This window comes from Anomaloglossus baeobatrachus, chromosome 2 (assembly GCF_048569485.1).
Source record: "Anomaloglossus baeobatrachus isolate aAnoBae1 chromosome 2, aAnoBae1.hap1, whole genome shotgun sequence".
Classification (NCBI taxonomy): Eukaryota; Metazoa; Chordata; class Amphibia; order Anura; family Aromobatidae; genus Anomaloglossus; species Anomaloglossus baeobatrachus.
The window spans coordinates 342,180,171-342,207,022 of NC_134354.1; the positions used below are offsets into that span (position 1 = coordinate 342,180,171).

General features: G+C 42.2%; 4 non-coding genes across 4 annotated transcripts; all 4 read left to right on the forward strand.

Annotated features, from left to right (window-relative positions):
- Nucleotides 1–7,907: 7,907 nt before the first annotated feature.
- TRNAV-UAC (transfer RNA valine (anticodon UAC)) lies at nt 7,908–7,980 on the forward strand. Its single transcript has one exon. It is a non-coding gene; the product is annotated as a tRNA-Val (tRNA).
- Nucleotides 7,981–8,404: 424 nt separating this feature from the next.
- On the forward strand, nt 8,405–8,477 carry TRNAV-UAC (transfer RNA valine (anticodon UAC)). Its single transcript has one exon. It is a non-coding gene; the product is annotated as a tRNA-Val (tRNA).
- A 16,848-nt stretch (nt 8,478–25,325) lies between these two features.
- On the forward strand, nt 25,326–25,398 carry TRNAV-AAC (transfer RNA valine (anticodon AAC)). The gene has a single exon. It is a non-coding gene; the product is annotated as a tRNA-Val (tRNA).
- Nucleotides 25,399–25,575: 177 nt separating this feature from the next.
- On the forward strand, nt 25,576–25,648 carry TRNAV-AAC (transfer RNA valine (anticodon AAC)). The gene has a single exon. It is a non-coding gene; the product is annotated as a tRNA-Val (tRNA).
- The last annotated feature ends 1,204 nt before the right edge of the window (nt 25,649–26,852 follow it).

The window sequence follows — 26,852 nt, forward strand, 5'->3', positions numbered from 1 at the left end:
AGAACCTGTCATTGCATATCTGTTACAGGGTGCTCTAGCTCGACTCCCCGCTCTGCTTCCACGTTCCCTTAAGGTACCGTCACACTAAGCGAAGCTCCGGCGATCCCACCAGCAACCTGGCCTGGCAGGGATCGCTGGAGCGTCGCTACACGGGTTGCTGGTGAGCTGTCACACAGGCAGATCTCACCAGAAACCAGTGACCACAGCCCCCAGCCAGCAGCGACGCGTGGAAGCGATGCTGCACTTGGTAACAAAGGTAAATATCGGGTAACCAACCCGATATTTACCTTGGTTACCAGCGCACACCGCTTAGTGCTGGCTTCCTGCACTCCTAGCCAGAGTACACATCGGGTTAATTTAACCCGATGTGTAGTCTGGTTATGTATGCAGGGGGCTGGCACTGGCAGCGTGAGAGCAGCGGATGCTGGTAACTACGGTAAACATCGGGTAACCAAGGAAAGGGCTTCTTGCTTACCCGATGTTTACCGTAGTTACCAGCGTCCGCAGAAGCCGGCTCCTGACCGGCTGACACAGCCGGTCAATCACGGAGATCACCGTTGCCATAGCAATGCGCTTGGTAGCAGTGACGGGGACGTCCCGCTACCAGCACGCAGCGGCACCGGAATCACATGATCGGAGCAGCGTTGCTATGGCAACCCGTGCCACCGCTTACAGCCGGGAGCCTGTGGTCACTCTCACAGAGTGATTTCTGCACGGAGCAAAGCGTCTTCCCCCATGCAGCTGTGCTGTTTGATGGAGCAGACAGAGCTGCATGTGTTGAAGGAGAAAGAAGACATAAGAGCAGGATCGTGGAGGGCTGACAAGGGGTAATAAAGATGGAGTCTCTAATGTGTCTGTGTATTTATTTCTATTAAAGTATTTTTTTTCTGTGTGGTGTTTTTTTTTAACCCTTTATTGGAGATTCTTAATGGCCAGGTCAAACGTGCCTGACATTAAGAATCTCTGGCTTAATACTGGCTAGTAAAACAAAGCCAGTATTAACTCATGATTACCCAACAAGCCACCTGGCTCCAGGGCTGTTGGAAGAGTTGGATACAGCGCCAGATGATGGCGCTTCTATGAGAGCGCCATTTTCTGGGGCAGCTGCGGACTGCAATTCTCAGCAGAGGGGCCCAGAAACCTTGGGCTAACCTGTGCTGTGGATTCCAATCCCCAGCTGCCTTGTTGTACCCGGTTGGACACAAAAATGGGGCGAAGCCCACGTCGTTTTTTTGTTTTTTTTTTAATTATTTCATAAAATTCATAAATTAATTAAAAAAGGGCTTCCCTATATTTTTAGTTCCCAGCCGGGTACAAATAGGCAGCTGGGGGTTACGGGCAGCCCGTACCTGCCTGCTGTACCTGGCTAGCATACAAAAATATGGCGAAGCCCACGTCATTTTTTTGTAGTTTTTTGGCAAAAAAAAATAAAAAAATGCTTCCCTGGATTTTCCATTGCCAGTGAAGGTAACACCAAGCAGTGGGGGTTAGCAGCCAGTAGCTGCTTGGATTACCCTTAGCTAGCAATACAAAAAATGCAGCAGGAGCCCATATATATTTTTTTAATTATTTATTTAAATAACTAAAAACAAAAAGGGTTTCCCTGTATTTTGATTGCCTGACATGACAGTGCTGTAAAAACAAATCTTTAAAAAAATGACGTAGCGCTCCGCGGTATTTTTGATTCTCAGTGCAGATAAAGCAGACAGCTATGGGTTGAGACCCCCATCTGCCTGGCTTTACCTTGGTTGGCAATCAAAATACAGGGAAGCCCATTAATTTTTTTTATTTAAAAAATAGTTAAAAAAAAAATGATGTTGGGTCCCCCCATTTTTGATAGCCAGCTAGGGTAAAGCAGACGGCTGTAGCCTGAAAACCACAGCTGGCAGCTTTACCGTGGTTGGAGATCCAATGTGGAGGTCACCCCAGGCTCTTTTTTTATAATTATTTTATAAATAATAATAATTACAAAAAAAAGTAGGGTCCCCCCCAAATTGGATCACCAGCCAAGGTAAAGCGGACAGCTGTGGTCTGGTATTCTCAGGGTGGGAAGGTCCATAGTTATTCGGCCTTCACAGCCTAAAAATAGCAGGCCACAGGCACCCTAGACGTGGCACATCCACTAGATGCGCCAATCCTGGCGCTTCACCACAGCTCATCCCGTGCCCTGGTGCAGTGGCAAACGGGGTAATAAATGGGGTTGATACTAGTTGTAAAGTCACCTGACATCAAGCCCAGCAGTTTGTGATGTCATGGCGTCTGTCAGATACCTGACATCACAAACTGTCAGTACTAATAAAAAAAAAAAATGTATTTGAAAGAAAACTCCTCAAAACATTCCCTCTTTCACAAATTTATTGTAAGGAAAAAACGGGAACGTATCCCCCATTTTCTAGGAGTGCAGACCCTCTATGTGAGTGCAATGAATCTGCACCCACTCTCACTGGGTCCACAGCAGCAGAGTCCATGTCGTAACGGTTGCTACCAAAGCTGCAATGCCCTGCTCATGAGGTAAGGGCATGCCTAATCAGGAGAACTATTCTACATTTCCAAATCTTGGTATTTGCTGATATTATTGCTATTCCACCTACTATATATTGGGGATAGGATCTTGGAGATGGAATACCCCTTTAAGTCCAGTTATCCAGCTGAATGAATACTAAACAACAGAGCTCGTTATTTAGATGTGTTTTCTTGTGGCGTATAACGGACTCTCATGTTTGGTAGTCGTTCAGCAGGGCAACTATAAAATCAAATGCCTCCATTTGGAAATGTAGTATATAGCTCTCCTGATCAACTATGTTCCTTACCTCATGAACAGTGCATTGCAGTAATAATAATAATTTATTCAGCGCTATTAATTCCATTGCACTTTGCATACATTGGGAACACTGTCCCCATTGGGGCTCACAATCTAAATTCCCTATCTGTATGTCTTTGGAGTGTGGGAGGAAACCAGAGTACCCAGAGGAAACCCACACAAACACAGGAAGAACATACAAACTCCTTGCAGATGGTGTTGTTGGTGAGAATTGAACCCAGTACTTCAGTGCTGCAAGACTGCAGTGCTAACCACTGAGCCACCATGCCACCCATTTAGCTTACAGATGCATAACTACCACTCACTGTGTCTGAACACAGGAACTTGAGCTGACAGCCGCTCTGTGCATGCGGCAGCGTCTATTGTGAAGGAGAGGGCCGCGGGGGATCAACACTGCACAGGTACCGTGGGACACCGGGGAACACCGGTGGGGTTATAGGGGGTGACCTGGCAGGGCCTGGGGAGGAGTTTTCTGTCGCATGTGTCATGGCACATGTGACAGAAATCAGAAGAGTAGGGTGAATGCGGCCGGCGCGCTGCTGTGCGCTCGGCCATCTTGGATTTCTGGGAGGGCATCAGGGGGGGCACTTTGGCGACACCGGGGGACCGGAGGGGACCGGGTAGGAGATTTATCATGTTTGTTCATGCCAGATGGGAGATAAATAATTTTTTACCGACACTGTCATTTACTGTAACGTGATCATCAGTGTACGGTGTATACCTGTGATCACGTGAGCGGGGACCGGAAAAACCGTCCTGAATCAGGATCTCCAGGGTCTCAGCTACGCCTGAAACCCCGGAGATTTTCTGACGCTGGGGGGCGCTATTCACTTATTTCTGCCTGCTGTTTATAAACGGCAGATCAGAATAAGGCTACATTAACACGACCGATCCATTTTTGCGGTCTGCAAAAAACAGTCCGTTTTTTTCACGGGTGCATCCGTGTGGCATCCGTTTCCGTTCCGTAGACGGTCCGTATGTCATCTGTTTGTCATCCGTGTGCCTTCTGTTTTTTTTGCGTACTACAAAAAAACTGATGGAGGGAAAATACATAAATTTACCCAGGATAAATAGCTTCAACCTACATGAGGCGGTCACATGTTCACTCCAGTGCCATTTTCTACTGCTTTTCACAGCATAGAGCGCTCTGGTGATTATACAGTGCTTGTACACTTTATATCAGTCTTTTCTGTCATTATAATGGCAGAAAGACACATAATGTCCCACTCTCCTGCATTTTGTAATTTTGCACCCTTTGGTGCCTTTCATGTGGCACTAAGGGGTGCTTAGCTTTGTATTTAGCCAAAAAAATGAAAAATAAAATGACGTAGGGTTCCCCCTATTTTTGTAGCCAACTAGGGTAAAGCAGACGGCTGCAGCCTGCAGACCACAGCTGGCAGCTTCACCTTGGCTGGTAATCCAAAACTGAGGCACCCCACGCTGTTATTTTAAATTAAATAAATAATTAAAAAAAAAAAACACGTAGGGGTCCCCCCAAAATTGCATCACCAGCCAAGGTAAAGCAAACAGCTGGGGTCTGATATTCTCAGACTAGGGAGGTCCATGGTTATTGGACTCTCACTAGCCTAAAAGTAGCAGGCCGCAGCCGCCCCAGAAGTGGCGCATCCATTAGATGCGCCAATTCTGGTGCTTCGCCCCAGCTCATCCCGTGCCCTGGTGCGGTGGCAAACGGGGTAATATATGGGGCTAATACCAGATGTGTAATGTCACCTGGCACCAAGCCCTGGGGTTGGTGAGGTCAGGCGTCTATCAGACACCCGACATCACCAACCCGGTCAGTAATAAAAAAAAATAGACGACAAACACATTTTTATTTGAAAAAACACTCCCCAATACATTCCCTCTTTAACCAATTTATTAGATAGAAAAACAAATCCAGGTCTAGTGTAATCCAAGGGGTTCCCATGACGATCCACACTGTCCCAGTCAATGAAGAGCAGGATGTTCCCCATTGGCTGGGAGAGCAGTGCAGTGACCTGAGCTAACATCAATAGGTCAGCCCAGGTCATTGCAGGGGATGACAAGTGCTGCTGTCAGCGAGGTACATTACCTGCGCTGATCTCCTGCACACTGACTTCAATCATCTTCACAGCCAAGTATCGCGAGCGGCTCGTGACATCACCGCTAGTCAGTCTCGGGTCGGAAGTGAGAGAAGGTGATGTGACAAGCGGCGGCTATGGAGGACAGTGACAGCGCTGAGGTCGGGACTTCATCACCGCAGGTAAGCCGAGCGGGACCATGTGTGCAGAGTGCCAGGTGAGCGGAGCCTAGCGGGGTAATGTGTGCAGAGTGCAAGGTGGGCGGAGCCTAGCGGGACCATGTGAGCAGAGTGCCAGGTGGGCGGAGCCTAGCGGGACCATGTGTGCAGAGTTCCAGGTGGCGAAGCCTAGCGGGGCAATGTGTGCAGAGTGCCAGGTGGGCGGAGCCTAGCGGGACCATGTGTGCAGAGGGCAAGGTGGGCGGAGCCTAGCGGGACCATGTGTGCAGAGTGCCAGGTGGGCGGAGCCTAGCGGGACCATGTGTGCAGAGTGCCAGATGGGCGGAGCCTAGCGGGACCATGTGTGCAGAGTGACAGGTGGGCGGAGCCAAGCAGGGTAATGTGTGCAAAGTGCCAGATGGACGGAGCCTAGCAGAGCCATGTGTGCATAGTGCCAGGTGGGCGGAGCCTAGCGGGACCATGTGTGCAGATTGTCAGTTGGGCGAAGCCTAGCAGGACCATGTGTGCAGAGTGCCAGGTGGGCAGAGCTATGTGTGCTGGCGGCAGAGTGCGAAGTGGGTGGAGCCTAGCGGGGTCATATGGCGCTGAGGACGTCAGTGTCGTGGACTGCTTGGCTGGGGACAGGTGAGTGTGAGTGTGTGTGTGTGTGTGTGTGTGTACGTGTGTACAGGCCGCGTGCAGGAGGGTGCACACGTAACTAGGATAAATATCGGGTTACTAACCAAAGCGCTTTGCTTGGATACCCGATGTTTATCTTGGTTACCAGCTTCTGGCAGGCTGCCAGCGATGGCTCCTGCACACTAGCTGCAAAAAGCCCTGCTTTTTGCTGCTAGAACCGCTCTCGAACGTAACTAGAACTATCGAACTTTAGCAAAAAGCTCGAGTTTTAGTTCGTTCTAGAACACCCCCCAAAATCACTCGAACTGCGAACTGGAGAACCGCGATCCAAGCTCAACTCTACTGTTAATAAACGAACATTTGCAACATGTAGGTCTGCTTCTGCAATGTGGAACTTTTAAGTCTGCTTCATACTACCTGCGATCGTGTGATTCACAATGATCCTATTGGTAGTAGGGTGTGTTCATGTCCCTATAAAAAAGCTTGGGGCTTATCTCCCAGTGTTCACAACAGAAGTTCTCCCATGTGAAGTTTATGGATGATCGTGCTACAGTCTTAATGGCACTGATTACAACTTGCGGCTTTGATCTGTTAGTGCTAATCTTATAGTTTGCCGTGGAGGTGTACGGCCGATTTTCCACACACTGAGTTAAACAAAAGCAATAATTATCACAGATAACAGCTTGACATGAATGGCTGCAATTTAAAATACAATCTCAACAACCTTTGCTTACTATTAATTGTACTTTGTATTATATCTAGGCAGACACAGCCAAAAAATCATCAAAAAAATCACCAAATAAATTATTAAAATTTTAAGAACTGATAATTTTTTTTCTCAATACGAATCCAGTATTATAGATGAGCTACATAGAAATGGGAAGTTTTATATTCAGAAATATATTCAACAAAAGCATGATTACCAACTGCACATAAATGTAGGACATCATTCAATTTAAAGAACATTTTGTTTTTGAATTAAATCTTATATAAGGTGTCACTATTAAATAATTAAAATAAAAAGGGAAAAATCACAGAAAAAAACAATTATTTCCATGTGCAGATTTATAGGTGTCATTGTAATTGTGCATGTTTATGTATATTTATGTACTAATATGTGCGTGTATTTTCAAGTATGCATATTTGCACTGTATATTGGCGCACCATAACCAGTATGCTGTAATATATCTATATTTAGTCCAGATATTTTTAAGAAAATCCAAAAAATCTAAAAAAAATCTTGTTTGTATTATATTATAATCATTATGGAAGCCTCACTTAAAATGTGTATGGTGCTCAAGTGTTCTAAACACCTGCTTTGACAACTGTATATAAACTCTGTAGCGCCTCCTTTCCAGCATCATGATTAAGGGTGAGTTTTACACCTAAAACGCGTAGTGCTGGCCATGTATTTCGTTGTATCTGCATGATGAATTAAAGACCTTGGTTTCTCTGCCTGAAGAGCTGGACATCCCTTCTTTTTTATCTGCAATACTAGGCTGTGGCAGTGCCTGTCCGTGCTCCAGGGGACAACCAGGAGTGAGCCTACACACGGTGAGCGGTGAGCTGATATAAATTACTGATTGAAATAAAACCCTATCAACCTGCAATATATGAAGTTCTTGGCTTTGTTGCCGAATGACGGGATGTTTTGGCTTCCATCATCAACAGAGATACGAATTTTTTTTTTCCCCTGGCGGTCAAAACTCGTCTCCAATTGCCATTGCTTTGCAGGATTTCACAGGTTTCATAGTGTAACGGTCAACTCGTCTGCTTTACACAGAAGGTCCTGGGTTCAATCCCCAGTGAAACCAATCTGTTTTCGGTGTTGAAGCAATTTCCTATCGACTTGTAATATATGAAATTCTTGCTTTCGTTGCCAAATGACAATACATTTTGGCTTCCATCACCAAGAGAACTACTATTTTGGGTTTCTTTTTTATTGACCATTTTAGCAGAAAACATAATCCCATATTATAAAAATCCTGTTTGTTTCAAAAAATATAGTTCCCATAAATACAAAAGCAAAAGACCAAACTATGTAGAAAAAAGTATCACATTCAATATAAACTTTAATTTAAGCAAAATCCCTTTGTAGGAATAAAACTAGTAAAATATGTAATAAAAATTGTAAATGTTTCATTAACCAAAAACACTTTTCTTCAGCAATAAAAAGGCCCCGTCAGTTACAATTCGGCTCCGATAACCAATACTCTATATTTTTTGTCAGGTTTCATAGTGTAGTGGTAATCACGTCTGCTTTACACGCAGAAGGTCCTGGGTTCAATCCCCAGTAAAACCAATCTTTTTTTTGGTGTTGAAATAATACCCCATCAACGTGCAATATATAAAGTTCTTGGCTTTGTTGCCGAATAACAGGATGTCTTGGCTTCCATCACCAACAGAACTATGCATTTTTTTTTCCCCTGGCGGTCAAAACTCGTCTCCAATTGCCATTGCTTTGCAGGATTTCACAGGTTTCATAGCGTAGTGGTCATCACGTCTGCTTAACATGCAGAAGGTCCTTGGTTCAATCCCCAGTGAAACCAATCTGTTCTTTTTGATGAAATAATACCCTATCCAACTACAATATATGAAGTTCTTGCCTTTGTTGCTGAATGATGGGATTTTTTGGCTTCCATCATCAACCGAACTACGAATTTATTTTTTTTTCCCCTGGCGGTCAAAACTCGTCTCCAATTGCCTTCGCTTTGCAGGATTTCACAGGTTTCATAGTGTAGTGGTCATCACGTCTGCCTTACACGCAGAAGGTCCTGGGTTCAATCCCCAGTGAAACCAATCTGTTTTCGGTGTTGAAGTAATTTCCTATCGACTTGTAATATATGAAATTATTGGTTTCGTTGCCAAATGACAATACATTTTGGCTTCCATCACCAAGAGAACTACGATTTTGGGTTTCTTTTTTATTGACCAATTTAGCAGAAAACATAATCCCATATTATAGAAATCCTGTTTGTTTAAAAAATATAGTTTCCATAAATACAAAAGCAAAAGACCAAACTATGTAGAAAAAAGTAACACATTCAATATAAACTTCAATTTAAGCAAAATGCCTTTGTAGGAATAAAACTAGTAAAATATGTAATAAAAATTGTAAAAGTTTCATTAACCAAAAACACTTTTCTTCAGCAAGAAAAAGGCCCCGTCAGTTACAATTCGGCTTCGATAGCCAATACTCTACATTTTTTGTCAGGTTTCATAGTGTAGTGGTAATCACGTCTGCTTAACATGCAGAAGGTCCTAGGTTCAATCCCCAGTGAATCCAAAATGTTCTTGGTGTTGAAATAATACCTTATCAAACGACAATGTATGAAGTTCTCATCTTTGTTGCCAAATGACGGGATGTTTTAGCTTCCATCACCAATAGAACTGCGAATTATTATTTTTTTTTTCCCTGGTGGTCAAAACTCGTCTCTAATTGCCATTATTTTGCAGGATTTCACAGGTTTCAAGTGTAGTAGTCATCACATCTGCTTCACACGCAGAAGGTCCTGGGTTCAATCCCCAGTAAAAATAAGCCGTTTTCGCTGTTGAAGTGATTTGCTATCAACCTGTAATATATAATATTCTTTATTTTGTTGCCAAATGACAATACATTTTGGTTTCCATCACAAAGAGAACTACGATTTTGGGTTTCTTTTTTATTGACCATTTTAGCAGAAAACATAATCCCATATAAAAAAATCTGTTTGTTTCAAAATATATAGTTACCATAAATACAAAAGCAAACGACTAAACTATGTAGAAAAAAGTAACACATTCAATGTAAACTTCAATTTAAGCCAAATCTCTTTGTAGGATTAAAACTGGTAAAATATGTAATAAAAATTGTAAATGTTTCATTAACCAAAAATACTTACCTTCAGCAATAAAAAGGCCCCATCAGTCACAATTTTGCTCTGCTTGCCAATACACAGTAACTTCCCATCAGGTTAATAGTGTAGTGGTCATCACGTCAGCTTTACACGCAGAAGGTCCTGGGTTCAATCCCCAGTGAAACCCATCTTTTCTTGGTGTTGAAATAATACCCTATCAACCTGCCTTGTATAAGGTTCTTGGCTTTGTTGCCGAATAACAGGATGTTTTGGCTTCCATCACCAACAGAACTACGAATTATTTTTTTTTTCCCCTGGCGGTCAAAACTCGTCTCTAATTGCCATTACTTTGCAGAATTTCATAGGTTTCATAGTGTAGTGGTCATCCCGTCACATGCAGAACATCTTGGGTTCAATCCTCAGTGAAAACAATCTGTATTCGGTATTGAAGTAATTTCCTATCAACCTGTAAGATATGATATTCTTGGTTTCGTTGCCAAATGACAATACATTTTGGCTTTTATCACCAAGAGAACTACGATTTTGGGTATCTTTTTTATTGACCATTTTAGCAGAAAACATAAGCCCATATTGTAAAAAATCTCTTTGTTGCAAAAAATATAGTTCCCATAAATACAAAAGCAAAAGACCAAACTATGTAAAAAAAAGTAACACATTTGATATAAACTTCAATTTAAGCAAAATCCCTTTGTAAATCCCTTGAAAGTAACACATTCAATGTAAACTTCAATTTAAGCAAAATCTCTTTGTAGGAATAAAACTGGTAAAATATGTAATAAAAATTGTAAATGTTTCATTAACCAAAAACACTTTCCTTCAGTAATATAAAGGCCCCGTCAGTTACAATTCGGCTCCGATAGCCAATACTCTATAATTGTTTGTCAGGATTCATAGTGTAGTGGTAATCACGTCTGCTTTACTTGCAGAAAGTCCTGGGTTCAATCCCCAGTGAAACCCATCTGTTCTTGGTGTTGAAATAATACCCTATCAACGTGCAATATATGAAGTTCTTGGAATTGTTGCCGAATGATGGGATGTTTTAGCTTCCATCATCAACAGAACTACGAATTATTATTTTTTTTCCCCTGGTGGTCAAAACTCGTCTCTAATTGCCATTACTTTGCAGGAATTTACAGGTTTCAAAGTGTAGTAGTCATCACATCTGCTTCACACTCAGAAGGTCCTGGGTTTAATCCCTTGTAAAAACAAGCCGTTTTCACTGTTGAAGTAAGTTGCTATCAACCTGTAATATATAAAATTTTTGGTTTCGTTGCCAAATGACAATACATTTTGGCTTCCATCACAAAGAGAACTACGATTTTGGGTTTCTTTTTGATTGTCCATTTTAGCAGAAAACATAATCCCATATTATAAAAATCCTGTTTGTTTCAAAATAAATAGTTCCCATAAATACAAAAGCAAACGACTAAACTGTGTAGAAAAAAGTAACACATTCAATGTAAACTTCAATTTAAGCAATATCCCTTTGTAGGAATAAAACTGGTAAAATATGTAATAAAAATTGTAAATGTTTCATTATCAAAAATACTTTCCATCAGCAATAAAAAGGCCCCGTCAGTCACAATTCTGCTCTGCTATTCTATAATTTTTGTCTTGTTTCATAGTGTAGTGGTAATCACGCCTTTTTTCCACGCAGAAAGTCCTGGATTCAATCCCCAGTGAAACCTATCTCTTCTTAGTGTTGCAATAGGAACCTATGAACGTGCAATATATGAAGGTGTTCGCTTTGTTGCCGAATTAAGGGATGTTTTGGTTTCCATCACTAACAGAAGTACGTCTTATTTTTTTTTTCCCCTGGCGGTCAAAACTCGTCTCTAATTGCCATTACTTTGCAGGATTTCACAGGTTTTCTAGTGTGGTGGTCATCAAGTCTGCTTTACATGCAAAATGTTATGGGTTCAATCCACAGTGAAACCAATCTGTTTTTGGTGTTGAAGTAATTTTCTATCAACCTGTAAGATATGAAATTCTTGGTTTCATTGCCAAATGACAATACTTTTTGGCTTCTATCAAAGGAGAACTATGATTTTGGGTTTCTTTTTTTTGATCATTTTAGCAGAAAACATAATCCCATATTATAAAAATCCTGTTTGTTTCAAAATATATAATTCCCATAAATACAAAAGCAAACGACTAAACTATGTAGAAAAAAGTAACACATTCAATGTAAACTTCAATTTAAGCAAATTCCCTTTGTAGGCATAAAACTGGTAAAATATGTAAGAAAAATTGCAAATGTTTCATTAACCAAAAATACTTTCCTTCAGCAATAAAAAGGCCCCGTCAGTCACAATTCTGCTCTGCTAGCAACTACACAGTAACTTTCCATCAGGATTCATAGTGTAGTGGTCATTACGTCTGCTTAACATGCTGAAGGTCCTGGGTGTAATCCCCAGTGAAACCAATCTGTTCTTAGTGTTGAGATATACCCTATCTAACTACAATACATGAAGTTCTTGGCTTTGTTGCCAAATGACGGGATGTTTTGGCTTCCACAACCAACAGAACTACGAATTATTTTTTTTTTTCCCCTGGCGGTCAAAACTCGTCTCTAATTGCCATTACTTTGCAGGATTTCACAAGTTTTAAAGTGTGGTGGTCATCAAGTCTGCTTCACATGCAGAATGTTCTGGGTTCAATCCCAAGTGAAAACAATCTGTTTTAGGTGTTGAAATAGTACCCTATCCAACTACAATATATGAAGTTCTTGGCTTTGTTGCCGAATGACGGGATGTTTTGGCTTCCATAACCAACAGAACTGCGAATTATTTTTTTTTTGCCCCTGGCGGTCAAAACTCGTCTCTAATTGCCGTTACATTGCAGGATTTCACAGGTTTTCTAGTGTGGTGGTCATCAAGTCTGCTTCACATGCAGAACGTTCTGGGTTCAATCCCCAGTAAAACCAATCTTTTTTTCGGTGTTGAAGTAATTTCCTATCGACTTGTAATATATGAAATTCTTGGTTTCATTGCCAAATGACAATACATTTTGGCTTCCATCACCAAGAGAACTACGATTTTGGGTTTCTTTTTTATTGACCATTTTAGCAGAAAACATAATCCCATATTATAAAAATCCTGTTTGTTTCAAAAAATATAGTTACCATAAATACAAAAGCAAAAGACCAAACTATGTGGAAAAAAGGAACACATTCAATATAAACTGGGTTCAATCCCCAGTGAAACCAAACTGCTCCTGGTGTTAAAATAATACCCTATCCAACTACAATATATGTAGTTCTTGGCTTTGTTGCCGAATGACGGGATGTTTTGGCTTTCATCACCAATAGAACTACGAATTATTTTTTTTTTCCCCTGGTGGTCAAAACTCGTCTCTAATTGCCATTACATTGCAGGATTTCAAAGGGTTCAAAGTGTAGTAGTCATCACGTATGCTTCACACGCAGAAGGTCCTGGGTTCAATCCTCAGTAAAAACAAGCCAATTTCGCTGTTGAAGTAATTTGCTATCAACCTGAAATATATAAAATTCTTGGTTTCGTTGCCAAATGACAATACATTTTGGCTTCCGTCACAAAGAGAACTACGATTTTTGGTTTCTTCTTTATTGACCATTTTAGGAGAAAACATAATCCCATATTATAAAAATCCTGTTTGTTTTAAAATATATAGTTCCCATAAATACAAAAGGAAACGACTAAACTGTGTAGAAAAAAAGTAACACATTCATTGTAAACTTCAATTTAAGCAATATCCCTTTGTAGGACTAAAACTGGTAAAATATGTAATAAAAATTGTAAATGTTTCATTACCAAAAATACTTTCCTTCAGCAATAAAAAGGCCCCGTCAGTCAAAATTCTGCTCTGCTAGCCTATACACAGTAACTTTTCATCAGGTTTCATAGTGTAGTGGTCATCACGTCTGCTTAACACGCAGAAAGTCCTAGGTTCAATCCCCAGTAAAACCAATCTGTTCTTGGTGTTGAAATAAAACCCTATCAAACTACAATATATGAAGTTCTTGGCTTTGTTGCCAAATGATGGGATGTTTTGGCTTCCATCACCAACAGAATTACGAATTTTTTTTTTTTCCCCTGGCGGTCAAAACACGTCTCCAATTGCCATTGCTTTGCAGGATTTCACAGGTTTCATAGTGTAGTGGTCATCACATCTGCTTCACATTCAGAAGGTCCTGGGTTCAATCCCCAGTGAAACCAATCTGTTTTCGGTGTTGAAGTAATTTCCTATCGACTTGTAATATATGAACTTTTTGGTTTCGTTGCCAAATGACAATACATTTTGGCTTCCATCACCAAGAGAACTACGATTTTGGGTTTCTTTTTTATTGACCATTTCAGCAGAAAACATAATCCCATATTATAAAAATCCTGTTTGTTTCAAAAAATATAGTTCCCATGAATACAAAAGCAAAAGGCCAAACTATGTGAAAAAAAGTAACACATTCAATATAAACTTCAATTTAAGCAAAATCCCTTTGTAGGAATAAAACTAGTAAAATATGAAATAAAAATTGTAAATGTTTCATTAACCAAAAACACTTTTCTTCAGCAATAAAAAGGCCCCATCAGTTACAATTCGGCTCCGATAGCCAATACACTATAATTTTTTGTCAGGTTTCATAGTGTAGTGGTAATCACGTCTGCTTTACACGCAGAAGATCCTAGGTTCCATCCCCAGTGAAACCCATCTGTTCTTGGTGTTGAAATAATACTCTTTCAACCTGCAATATATTAAGTACTTGGCTTTGTTGCCGAATAACAGGATGTTTTGGCTTCCATCACCAACAGAAATACGAATTATTTTTTTTTTTCCCATGGTGGTCAAAACTCGTCTCTAATTGCCATTACTTTGCAGGATTTCTCAGGTTTCAAAGTGTAGTAGTCATCACATCTGCTTCACACACAGAATGTCATGGGTTCAATCCCCAGTGAAACCAATCTGTTCTTGGTGTTGAAATAATACCCTATCCAACTACAATATACGAAGTTCTTGGCTTTGTTGCCGAATGACGGGATGTTTTGGCTTCCATCACCAATAGAACTACGAATTATTTTTTTTTTCCCCTGGTTATCAAAACTCGTATCTAATTGCCATTATTTTTGCAGGATTCCACAGGTTTCAAAGTGTAGTTGTCATCACATCTGCTTCACACGCAGAAGGTCCTGGGTTCAATCCCTAGGAAAAACAAGCCGTTTTCGCTGTTGAAATAATTTGCTATCAACCTGTAATATATAAAATTCTTGGTTTCTTTGCCAAATGACAATACATTTTGGCTTTTATCACAAAGAGAACTACGATTTTGGGTTTCTTTTTTATTGTCCATTTTAGCAGAAAACATAATCCCATATTATAAAAATCCTGTTTGTTTCAAAATATATAGTTCCCATAAATACAAAAGCAAACGACTAAACTATGTAGAAAAAAGTAACACATTCAATGTAAACTTCAATTTAAGCAATATCCCTTTGCAGGAATAAAACTGGTAAAATATGTAATAAAAATTGTAAATGTTTCATTACCAAAAATACTTTCCTTCAGCAATAAAAAGGCCCCGTCAGTCACATTTCTGCTCTGTTTGCCAATACACAGTAACCTTCCATCAGGTTTCATAGTGTAGTTGTCATCACGTCTGCTTAACACTGGTTCAATCCCCAGTAAAAGCAATCTGTTCTTAATGTTGAAATAATACCCTATCAAACTACAATATATGAAGTTTTTGGCTTTGTTGCCGAATGACGGGATGTTTTGGCTTCCATCACCAATACAACTACGAATTATTTTTTTTTCCCCTGGTTATCAAAACTCGTCTCTAATTGCCATTACCTTGCAGGATTTCACAGGTTTCAAAGTGTAGATGTCATCATGTCTGCTTCATACGCAGAAGGTCCTAGGTTCAATCCCTAGTAAAAACAAGCCGTTTTCGCTGTTGAAGTAATTTGCTATCAACCTGTAATATAGAAAATTCTTGGTTTCGTTGCCAAATGACAATACATTTTGGCTTCCATCACAAAGAGAACTACGATTTTGGGTTTCTTTTTTATTGTCCATTTTAGCAGAAAACATAATCCCATATTATAAAAATCCTGTTTGTTTCAAAATATATAGTTCCCATAAATACAAAAGCAAATGACTAAACTATGTAGAAAAAAGTAACACATTCAATGTAAACTTAATTTCAAGAAAAATCCCTTTGTAGGAATAAAACTGGTAAAATATGTACCTAAAACCTGTGTTGTATGAGGACATTGAGGGGAACAGCAACAATGTAGAGTCAGTATGGGTAAATGTACATGGGGAGGGGAATAATGGAAAAATACTAATTGTAGTTTGCTATAAGCCTCCTAACATACCTCAACAAATATAGGGTGAAATGCTGGAACAAATTGAAAAGGCAGCTAATAATAATAATCGGGTTCTTATTATGGGGGATTTCAACTATCCAGACATACAGTGGGACATAGAATCTTCTGGTTCTGCTAAAATCTGTAAGTTCTTATTTACTATTCAAGACAATTTCCTCTCTCAGATGGTAGGTGAACCGACCAGGGGAGATAATTTGCTAGTTCTGGTCCTGTCAAATAGACCGGATACAATTTCAGATCTACAGGTCCGGGAGCACTTTGGCACCAGCGATCATAATATGGTAAGCTTCAACATAATATTCAATAGAACATTTCAAAGGGGGAATGCTAAAACCTGGAATTGTAGGAAAGCTGATTTCAACAAATTAAGGGAAGAGCTTAATTGTGTAGATTGGGACAAAGTCATAATAACTGGGGATACCGAACATAAATGGGGTAAGTTTAAGGATATACTACTAGAGTCCTGTAAAAAACGTATACCCTCTGGTAATAAAATGTCCAGGAATAAAAAGAAACCACTATGGATAATTAAGACTGTACAAAGTATAATAAAACAAAAACAAAGGGCATTTAAAATCTTAAAGGCTGAGAATACAGAAATAGCATTTCAGAAGTATAAAGATATCAATAGGAAATGTAAAAAAGAAATCAAACAAGCAAAATTAGCTACTGAAACAAAAATCGCCAATGACATTAAAATAAATCCCAAAATCTTTTATAAATACATTAATGCCAAAAGGAAAACAAAGGATAGTATCGGCCCCTTAAAATATAATAACAAGTTAGTTATAGAGGACAAACAAAAGACTGAGATATTAAATAGGCATTTCTCATCTGTATTCACCAAGGAACTGACTGTACCAGGGATCATTCAACAAGTGAAAAATCAAAGTTCACCACCCGATATAATTAATTTAACACAAGATGAAGTACGCCTACGTCTGAGTAAATTAAACATTGACAAATCCCCAGGGCCAGATGGCATTCATCCACGAATATTGAGGGAATTGAGCTCCGTAATCGACAGACCGCTGTATCTCATCTTTTTAGACTCACTTGTAACAGGGTTGGTGCCTCAGGATTGGAGGATTGCTGATGTGGTACCGATATTTAGGAAAGGTAAGAGGGTAGATCCAGGCAACTACCGTCCAGTAAGCCTGACATCAGTAGTATGCAAAGTTTTTGAGGGCATTTTAAGGGATGACATGCAAAAATATATTGCAGAAAATAATATGAAAACTGACAAACAGCATGGATTCATGAAAGATAAGTCGTGTCTAACCAACCTGTTGGGGTTCTATGAGGGGGTAAGTTCAAACCTGGATATTGGTAATGCAGCTGATGTGATTTATTTGGACTTTGCAAAGGCATTTGATACTGTACCACAAAATAGCCTTATACTAAAGCTCCAGAAGCAAGGACTAGGGGACACAATATGCAACTGGGTAAGGAATTGGCTAAAAGATAGGAAACAAAGAGTAGTCATAAATGGTACATTCTCTAAATGGGCTATAGTCAGCAGTGGGGTGCCGCAGGGATCTGTGCTTGGACCGATTCTTTTTAATCTCTTTATTAATGACCTTGTGGATGGGATTGATAGTACAGTGTCAGTCTTTGCCGATGACACCAAACTATGTAGGATATTAAAAACTGACCTGGATAGTACAATATTACAAAAAGATCTGGATAAGATGTCAGAATGGGCAAATACTTGGCAAATGAGATTTAATGTTGATAAATGTAAAGTAATGCACCTAGGATGGAGTGATCCTATAGCTGCGTATACATTAAATGGAAGTAAACTCGGGACTACAGAACAGGAGAAGGACTTGGGTATTCTCATTACAAATAAGCTGAGCAGCAGCACTCAATGTCAAGCAGCAGCTGCTAAAGCAAACAAGATTTTAGGGTGTATAAAAAGAGAGATTAGATCCCGTGATCCCAACGTATTGTTACCCCTCTATAAATCACTTGTAAGGCCACATCTGGAATACGGGATCCAGTTTTGGGCTCCACATTTTAAAAAGGACATTCAGAAGTTAGAGTCAGTTCAAAGGCGGGCAACTAGACTATTACAAGGAATGGAAGGCCTCCCATATGATGACAGGTTGAAAAAGTTAGATATCTTTAGCTTAGAAAAAAGACGTCTCAGAGGAGATCTCATTTATATGTATAAATACATGTGTGGTCAATATAAAGGACTGGCACATGACTTATTTCTTCCAAAGACAGTACTAAGGACCAGGGGGCACTCACTGCGAGTGGAAGAAAAGCGATTCCAACAGCTAAATAGGAAAGGGTTCTTTACAGTTAGAGCAGTCAGACTGTGGAATGTCCTACCACAAGAGGTAGTAATGGCAGATACTATAACAGCTTTTAAAAAAGGGCTGGATGATTTCCTCAGTACACAAAACATTGTTGGTTATAAATGACTTAGTGACTAAATGTAGAACTGGTGGAGGAAGGTTGAACTAGATGGACCTAGGTCTTTTTTCAACCTAAGTAACTATGTAACTATGTAACCAATACTTTCCTTCAGCAATAAAAAGGCCCCGTCAGTCACAATTCTGCTCTGCTTACCAATACACAGTAACTTTCCGTAAGGTTTCATAGTGTAGTGGTCATCACATCTGCTTAACACGCAAAAGGTCCTGGGTTTTATTTTTGGGTTTCTTTTTTATTGTCCATTTTAGCAGAAAACATAATCCCATATTATAAAAATCCTGTTTGTTTCAAAATATATAGTTCCCATAAATACAAAAGCAAACGACTAAACTGTGTAGAAAAAAGTAACACATTCAATGTAAACTTCAATTTAAGCAATATCCCTTTGTAGGAATAAAACTGGTAAAATATGTAATAAAAATTGTAAATGTTTCATAACTAGTGATAAGCGAGTACTAAAAAGCTCGGGTGCTCGAGGCTCGGGCCGAGCATCCCAAGATACTCGTGTACTCGGCCCGAGCACCGAGCCCAATGTTATCCTATGGGAGACCCGAGTATTTTTATGAAATGACCCCCAGCAGCATGTAGAAACCCTAAAAATGTCACAAAAGTCTCAGAAGAGTGCTCAAATGACATGGCAACATCATGGGGAAGACCCCTTGAAGCATTTATCACTCAAAAGTCACAGCTGTGAACAATTTTGTCCGCGTTTTACACCATTTTTACGGACTCACCAGAAAACCTTCCAAAATGACACCAAAATGAATTTTCATGGCAGAAATGTTAAGGGCACATACCCAATAGTGAGATAGAGCTGGTGTATGTTACTTTTTGAGATTAATGCATGAAAGATTTTACCTAAAACATTGTGTGGCACTCCGATGTCCCTAAGAAGAGACGTACATGAAGGCCTCTTGAGTCTAATGTGCCCATTTTGAGGAAGTGAGTCTTTGTAGTATTTTCCTTTGCCAGGGCAGTCCAAAATTGTGAGGTTCACCAATGCCCCTGCATACAGACGTGCATGAGGGCCTGTAAACCTGAAGTGCCCATTGTAAGGAAGTGGGTCTATTGTAGTATAGCCCTTTGACAGGGCAGCCAAAAATTGGGAGGCTCCACGTTGTCCCTGGATAGAGACGTGCATGAGGGCCTGTAACCCTGAAGTGCCCATTGTAAGGAAGTGGGTCTATTGTAGTATAGCCCTTTGGCAGGGCAGCCAAAAATTGGGAGGCTCCACGTTGTCCCTTGATAGAGACGTGCATGAGGGCCTGTAACCCTGAAGTGCCCATTGTAAGGAAGTGGGTCTATTGTAGTATAGCCCTTTGGCAGGGCAGCCAAAAATTGGGAGGCTCCACGTTGTCCCTGGATAGAGATGTGCATGAGGGCCTCAAAACATTGTTCCCATTGCAAAGGAGCGGGTCTCCTGTCGTTGTAATGTCCATTCCAAAAGAATGGGCGAAAAAATTTACCACTGGGGGTATTCCTGAAACAAAGGCCTAACTACTGTAACGGTCATCATGGTGGTGCATGAGGAGAAGGAGGAGCAGTCCAGCGGTTATCCAAAGTCCAGAAGTGTGTACCCATGGGTGAGTGGAGGTACATGGCAAATTCCCGTTTCAAACTTTAAATTCCGCTCTCATTTGCTGGTGGTGTGGTGAAGTCTGGCCCAATCTAACACTTGTTCATCTTGATCAGAGTCAGCCTGTCAGCATTTTCAGTTGACAGGCGGGTGCGTTTATCTGTAATGATTCCACCTGCGGCACTGAAAACACGCTCTGACAAAATGCTAGCGGCAGGGCAGGCCAGGACTTCCAAGGCGTAGAGAGCCAATTCATGCCACGTGTCCACCTTGGATACCCAATAATTGTAAGGCACAGAGGAATGTCGGAGTACAGTTGTTCGATCTGCAAGGTACTCCTTGAGCATCTGGGCAAACTTAGAATTTCTTGTGGCACTACCCCGCACCTCAGGGGCTGTGGTACATGAGGGGCTGAGAAAACTGTCCCACATCTTAAAGACTGTTCCCCTACCTCTGGCGGATTGGACTTGTGCCTCTCTCGGCTGTACGCCTTGGGTGTCCACTGATTCCTGACCTATGCCGCTAGCGTTTTGTGAGGGGAATGCTTTGCCTACTTCTGTGACTATGGCCTTCCGGAACTGCTGCATTTTGGTTGACCTCTCCGCCTCGGGAATAAGAGACATAAAGTTCTCCTTGTAGCGTGGGTCTAACAGTGTTACCAACCAGTAATGATTGTTGGCCAAGATGTTCTTAACGCGAGGGTCACGAGACAGGCAGCTTACCATAAAGTCAGCCATGTGCGCCAGACTCTTAACAGCCAGTACTTCAGTATCCTGACCAACACGATGACTGAACATGCTGTCCTCCTCCTCCTCCTCCTCATCTACCCTGTCCTCTGGCCAGCCACGCTGAACCGAGGATATGACTGGTGTGCATGTCATATCCTCAATTTGGCCGGAGAGTTGCTCCATGTCTTCATCCTCCTCCTCGTCATAGTCCTCCACTGCACGTTGTGATGAGACGAGGCTGGGCTCTGTGTTATCACCCACACCCACTACTGTTTCTTGCTGCAACTCATCGCGCTCCGCCTGCAATGCATCATGTTTGTTTTTGAGCAGAGACCGTTTTAGAAGGCAGAGAAGCGGTATGGTGACGCTAATAATGGCGTCATCACCACTCACCATCTTGGTGGAGTCCTCAAAGTTTTGGAGGATGGTACATAGGTCGGACATCCATCTCCACTCCTCAGGTGTTATGTGTGGAGTTTGACCCATTTCCCGACGGCTTAGGTGATGCAGGTACTCAACAACTGCCCTCTTCTGCTCACATATCCTGACCAACATGTGCAGAGTTGAATTCCAACGCGTGGGGACATCACACACCAGTCTGTGAGCCGGAAGATGCAAACGGCGCTGAAAGCCAGCAAGGCCGGCTGAAGCAGTAGGTGACTTTCGAAAATGTGCAGACAGGCGGCAAACTTTTACCAGCAGATCAGACAGCTCTGGGTATGACTTTAGAAACCGCTGAACCACGAGGTTGAGCACATGGGCCACGCATGGAACATGTGTCAGCTGGCCTCGCCTCAAAGCCGCCACCAGGTTCCGGCCATTGTCACACACGACCTTTCCTGGCTTTAGGTTCAGAGGTGTGAGCCAGTGATCTGCCTGCTGTTTCAGAGCTGTCCACACCTCTTCTGCATTGTGGGGTTTGTCACCTATGCAGATTAGCTTCAGCACGCACAGCCTGTTGCCGCTTTGCCGAGGCAGTGCTGCAGTGCTTCCAGCTTGGGACTGGTGTGGAGGGTAAAGTGGATGAGGATGCGCAGGAGGAGGAGGAGGCTGAAGAGCATGACATTCCGGAGCTGTAGAGTGTGGGTGAAACCCTGACTGAGGTAGGGCCTGCAAACGTTGGTGTGGGAAGGACGTGTTCCGTCCCTCGCTGAGACTGGGTCCCAGCTTCCACAATATTAACCCAGTGTGCCGTCAACGAGATGTAGCGGCCTTGCCCACAAGCACTTGTCCACGTGTCTGTGGTTAGGTGGACTTTGGGTGAAACAGCGTTGTTCAGGGCACGTGTGATGTTTTGTGACACGTGGTTATGCAACGCGGGGACGGCACACCGGGAGAAATAGTGGCGGCTGGGGACCGAGTAACGTGGGACAGCTGCCGCCATCAGGTCGCGGAATGCTTCTGTCTCGACCAGCCTAAAAGGCAACATTTCCAGCACAAGCAGTCGCGAAATGTTAGCATTTAGAACTGTGGCATGTGGGGTGTTGGCAGTGTATTTGCGCCTGCGTTCAAAGGTTTGCTGAATGGATAACTGAACGCTGCGATGGGACAAGGACGTGCTTGATGATGGTGTTATTTCTGCGTAGGCAACTGCAGGTGCAGGACCAGAGGAGGCTTGTTCGCAGGCAGCATGGACAGGGGATTGGCTCGCATGCACAACAAGCGAAGACGTAGCAGTGACATCAGCAAGCACTGCTCCTCGACTCTGTTGTACTTCCCACAAAGTCGGGTGCTTGGCTGACATGTGCCTGATCATGCTGGTGGTGGTCAGGCTGCTAGTTTTGGTACCCCTGCTGATGCTGGCACGGCAGGTGTTGCAAATGGCCTTTTTAGAATCATCTGGAGCCAACTTAAAAAACTGACAGACTCGGGAAGACCAAAGACCAGAAGAATTTATGTGAAGGGTGTACTCACGATTATTGACCATAGAAAAAAACCCTTAAAAAATATATTTTTATTAGTTCATGATAAAACAACTCGGGAAGACCTAACATTTGTACAGGCACCTTGTGTCGTGTTGTTGTTCCGGGGAACGGTTGCCTGACTTCTGCCTGGAGCCACCACCCTGCTTCTTACTGCCTGTTGGGATGCTACGCCTCCCTCCCCCTGTGCACTGCTGTCCTCGCTCTGCATATCCTCCTGCCAGGTTGGGTCAGTTACTGGATCATCCACCACATCGTCTTCCTCTTCCGCACCCTGCTCCTCCTCCTGACTTCCTGACAATTGTGTCTCATCATCGTCCACCCCTTGTTGAGACACGTTGCCAACTTCGTGAGAACGTGGCTGCTCAAATATTTGGGCATCTGTACATACGATCTCCTCATGACCCACTTCAACATGAGCTGGCGAGAGACCAGAATGTGCGAATGGAAACGTGAACAGCTCTTCCGAGTGTCCAAGTGTGGGATCAGTAATGTCCGAGGACGTGTACTCAGCCTTGTAGTAGGAAGGAGGATCAGGTTCTGAAATGTGCGGTGCAGTATCACGGCTACTGACACTTGACCGTGTGGAAGACAGAGTGTTTGTGGTGGAGCCAATCTGACTGGAAGCATTATCCGCTATCCAACTAACAACCTGTTGACACTGGTCTTGGTTCAAGAGCGGTGTACTGCTGCGGTCCCCAAGAATTTGGGACAGGACGTGCGAGTGACTAGATGTGGCCCTTTGTTGTGGCGAAATTAGAGCTTGCCCACGACCTTGGCATCTGCCTGCACCACCATCACGTCCACTTCCTTGTTCCTTGCCAACGAACTTGCGCATTTTGCAATGCTGTGCTGACGTGTATTCACTAGACTTGTGCGTTATATCCAAGTTTGTGCAAATCCTGCACCTGTACGCTGCCACCGACAGGCACACACGTGCGGTTTTTAAATGCAAGCACGGACGCACTAAGAACCTGACAGGTTTTTAGGAGCGACAATTACTGAGAAGTCTGACACTATCAGACACTGCTGACTGACGTGTATTATACACTAGACTTGTGCGTTATATCCAAGTTTGTGCAAATCGTGCACCTGTACGCTGCCACCGACAGGCACACACGTGCAGTTTTTAAATGCAAGCACGGACGCACTAAGAGCCTAACAGGTTTTTAGGAGCGACAATTACTGAGAAGTCTGACGCTATCAGACACTGCTGACTGACGTGTATTATTCACTAGACTTGTGCGTTATATAATAGTTTGTGCAAAACGTGCACCTGTACGCTGCCACCGACAGGCACACACGTGCGGTTTTTAAATGCAAGCACGGACGCACTAAGAACCTAACAGGTTTTTAGGAGCGACAATTACTGAGAAGTCTGACACTATCAGACACTGCTGACTGACGTGTATTATTCACTAGACTTGTGCGTTATATAATAGTTTGTGCAAAACGTGCACCTGTACGCTGCCACTGACAGGCACACACGTGCGGTTTTTAAATGCAAGCACGGACGCACTAAGAACCTAACAGGTTTTTAGGAGCGACAATTACTGAGAAGTCTGACACTATCAGACACTGCTGACTGACGTGTATTATTCACTAGACTTGTGTGTTATATAATAGTTTGTGCAAAACGTGAACCTGTACGCTGCCACCGACAGGCACACACGTGCGGTTTTTAAATGCAAGCACGGACGCACTAAGAACCTAACAGGTTTTTAGGAGCGACAATTACTGAGAAGTCTGACACTATCTGGATTGTTTTAGACTTTGTACACCAGCCCCAGATATGATGAAGGCTGGTATACGGTCACCACTAGGAATGGCTATATACCTTGCCTGCCTGCTTGCCTGTATACTGCTACAATAGTCCTGACAAGGACTCTTCTAGTCACTAGCCTGTATTCCGACCTGGCTATACCCTGCCTGTATACAGCAACAATAGTCCTGAGAAAGACTCTGCTACTGTACTCCGACCTGGCTATACCCTGCCTGCCTGTATACAACTATAATAGTCCTAAGAAGGACTTCTGGTCACACTGTTTGCAGCCCTGCTATGGAAATAGCTATAAAGGGCCGCAAACCTTTCCCTGAAGCAGCAACACTCTCCCTGCACTGACTGTCTGGATGGCTGTGTGCAGAGCACAGCGCGCCCGCCGGTATAAAGGCTCGGTCACGCTGTGCAGGCCGGCCAATCACTGCAATTCCACAACTAACAGGGCTGTGGCATTGCAGTGGTCTGCCAGCCAATCCCTGCATAAGGGCTGGCTCTCAAAAGAGCGCCAACATGCAGGGATGAAGACCACGAGTACAGCACGAGTAATGCGAGATTACTCGGTCCCCGCCAAGTTGCCCGAGTACAGTGATACTCGTGCGAGTACCGAGTAGTAACAAGCATACTCGCTCATCACTATTCATTACCAAAAATACTTTCCTTCAGCAATAAAAAGGCCACGTCAGTCACAATTCTGCTCTGTTTGCCAATACACAGTAACTGTCCATCAGGTTTCATAGTGTAGTGTTCATCACGTCTGCTTAATACGCAAAAGGTCCTGAGTTAAATCCCCAGTTAAACCAATCTGTTCTTGGTGTTGAAATAATACCCTATCAACCAACAATATATAAAGTTCTTGGCTTTGTTGTCGAATAACAGGATGTTTTGGCTTCCATCACCAACAGAACTACGAATTATTTTTTTTTTCCCCTGGCGGTCAAAACTCGTCTTTAATTGCCATTGCTTTGCAGGCTTTCACAGGTTTCATAGTGTAGTGGTCATCACGTCTGCTTAACACGCAGAAGGTCCTGGGTTCAATCCCCAGTGAAACCAATCTGTTCTTGGTGTTGAAATGATACCCTATCCAACTACAATATATGAAGTTCTTGGCTTTGTTGTCGAATAACAGGATGTTTTGGCTTCCATCACCAACAGAACTACGAATTATTTTTTTTTTCCCCTGGCGGTCAAAACTCGTCTTTAATTGCCATTGCTTTGCAGGATTTCACAGGTTTCATAGTGTAGTGGTCATCACGTCTGCTTAACACGCAGAAGGTCCTGGGTTCAATCCCCAGTGAAACCAATCTGTTCTTGGTGTTGAAATAATACCCTATCCAACTACAATATATGAAGTTCTTGGCTTTGTTGTCGAATAACAGGATGTTTTGGCTTCCATCACCAACAAAACTACGAATTATTTTTTTTTTTCCCTGGTGGTCAAAACTCGTCTCTAATTGCCATTACTTTGAAGGATTTCACAGGTTTTCTAGTGTGGTGGTCATCAAGTCTGCTTCACATGCAGAACGTTCTGGGTTCAATCCCCAGTAAAACCAATCTTTTTTCGGTGTTGAAGTAATTTGCTCTCAACCTGTAGTATATGAAATTCTTGGTTTCGTTGCCAAATGACAATACATATTGGCTTCCATCACAAAGAGAACTACGATTTTGGGTTTCTTTTTTATTGACCATTTTAGCAGAAAACATAATCCCATATTATAAAAATCCTTTTTGTTTCAAAATATATAGTTCCCATAAATACAAAAGCAAACGACTAAACTGTGTAGAAAAAAGTAACACATTCAATGTAAACTTCAATTTAAGCAATATCCCTTTGTAGGACTAAAACTGGTAAAATATGTAATAAAAATTGTAAATTTTTCATTACCAAAAATACTTTTCTTCAGCAATAAAAAGGCCCTGTCAGTCACAATTTTGCTCCGATAGCCAATACTCTATAATTTTTTTAGGCAGGTTTCATAGTGTAGTGGTAATCATGTGTGCTTTACATGCAGAAGGTCCTGATTCAATCCCCAGTGAAACCTATCTGTTCTTCGTGTTGAAGTAATACTCTATCAACCTGCAATATAAAAATTTCTTGGCTTTGTTCACGAATAACGGGATGTTTTGTCTTCCATCACCAACAGTACTACGAATTATTTTTTTTTTTCCCCTGGCGGTCAAAACTAGAGATGAGCGAACCAGTCGCGGTTCTGCTCGAGGTCGGTTCACCGAACTGAGCTCCCGTTCGAGTTTGGTTCGTCGAACGTTCGATGAACCGGACTCGAACTGCATAGGAAACAATGGCTGGCATTCACAAAGATATAAAAACACCTAGAAAACACCCTCAAAGGTGTCCAAAAGGTGACAAACAACTCACAACACAACACAAACACATGGGAAAGTGACAAGGACATATACTCATGCGAAAACAAAAGAGCTGGACAAGGAAAAAGAGGAGGACACACAGATATATGAGTATATGCAAGGAAACATCGATGCCATTACTG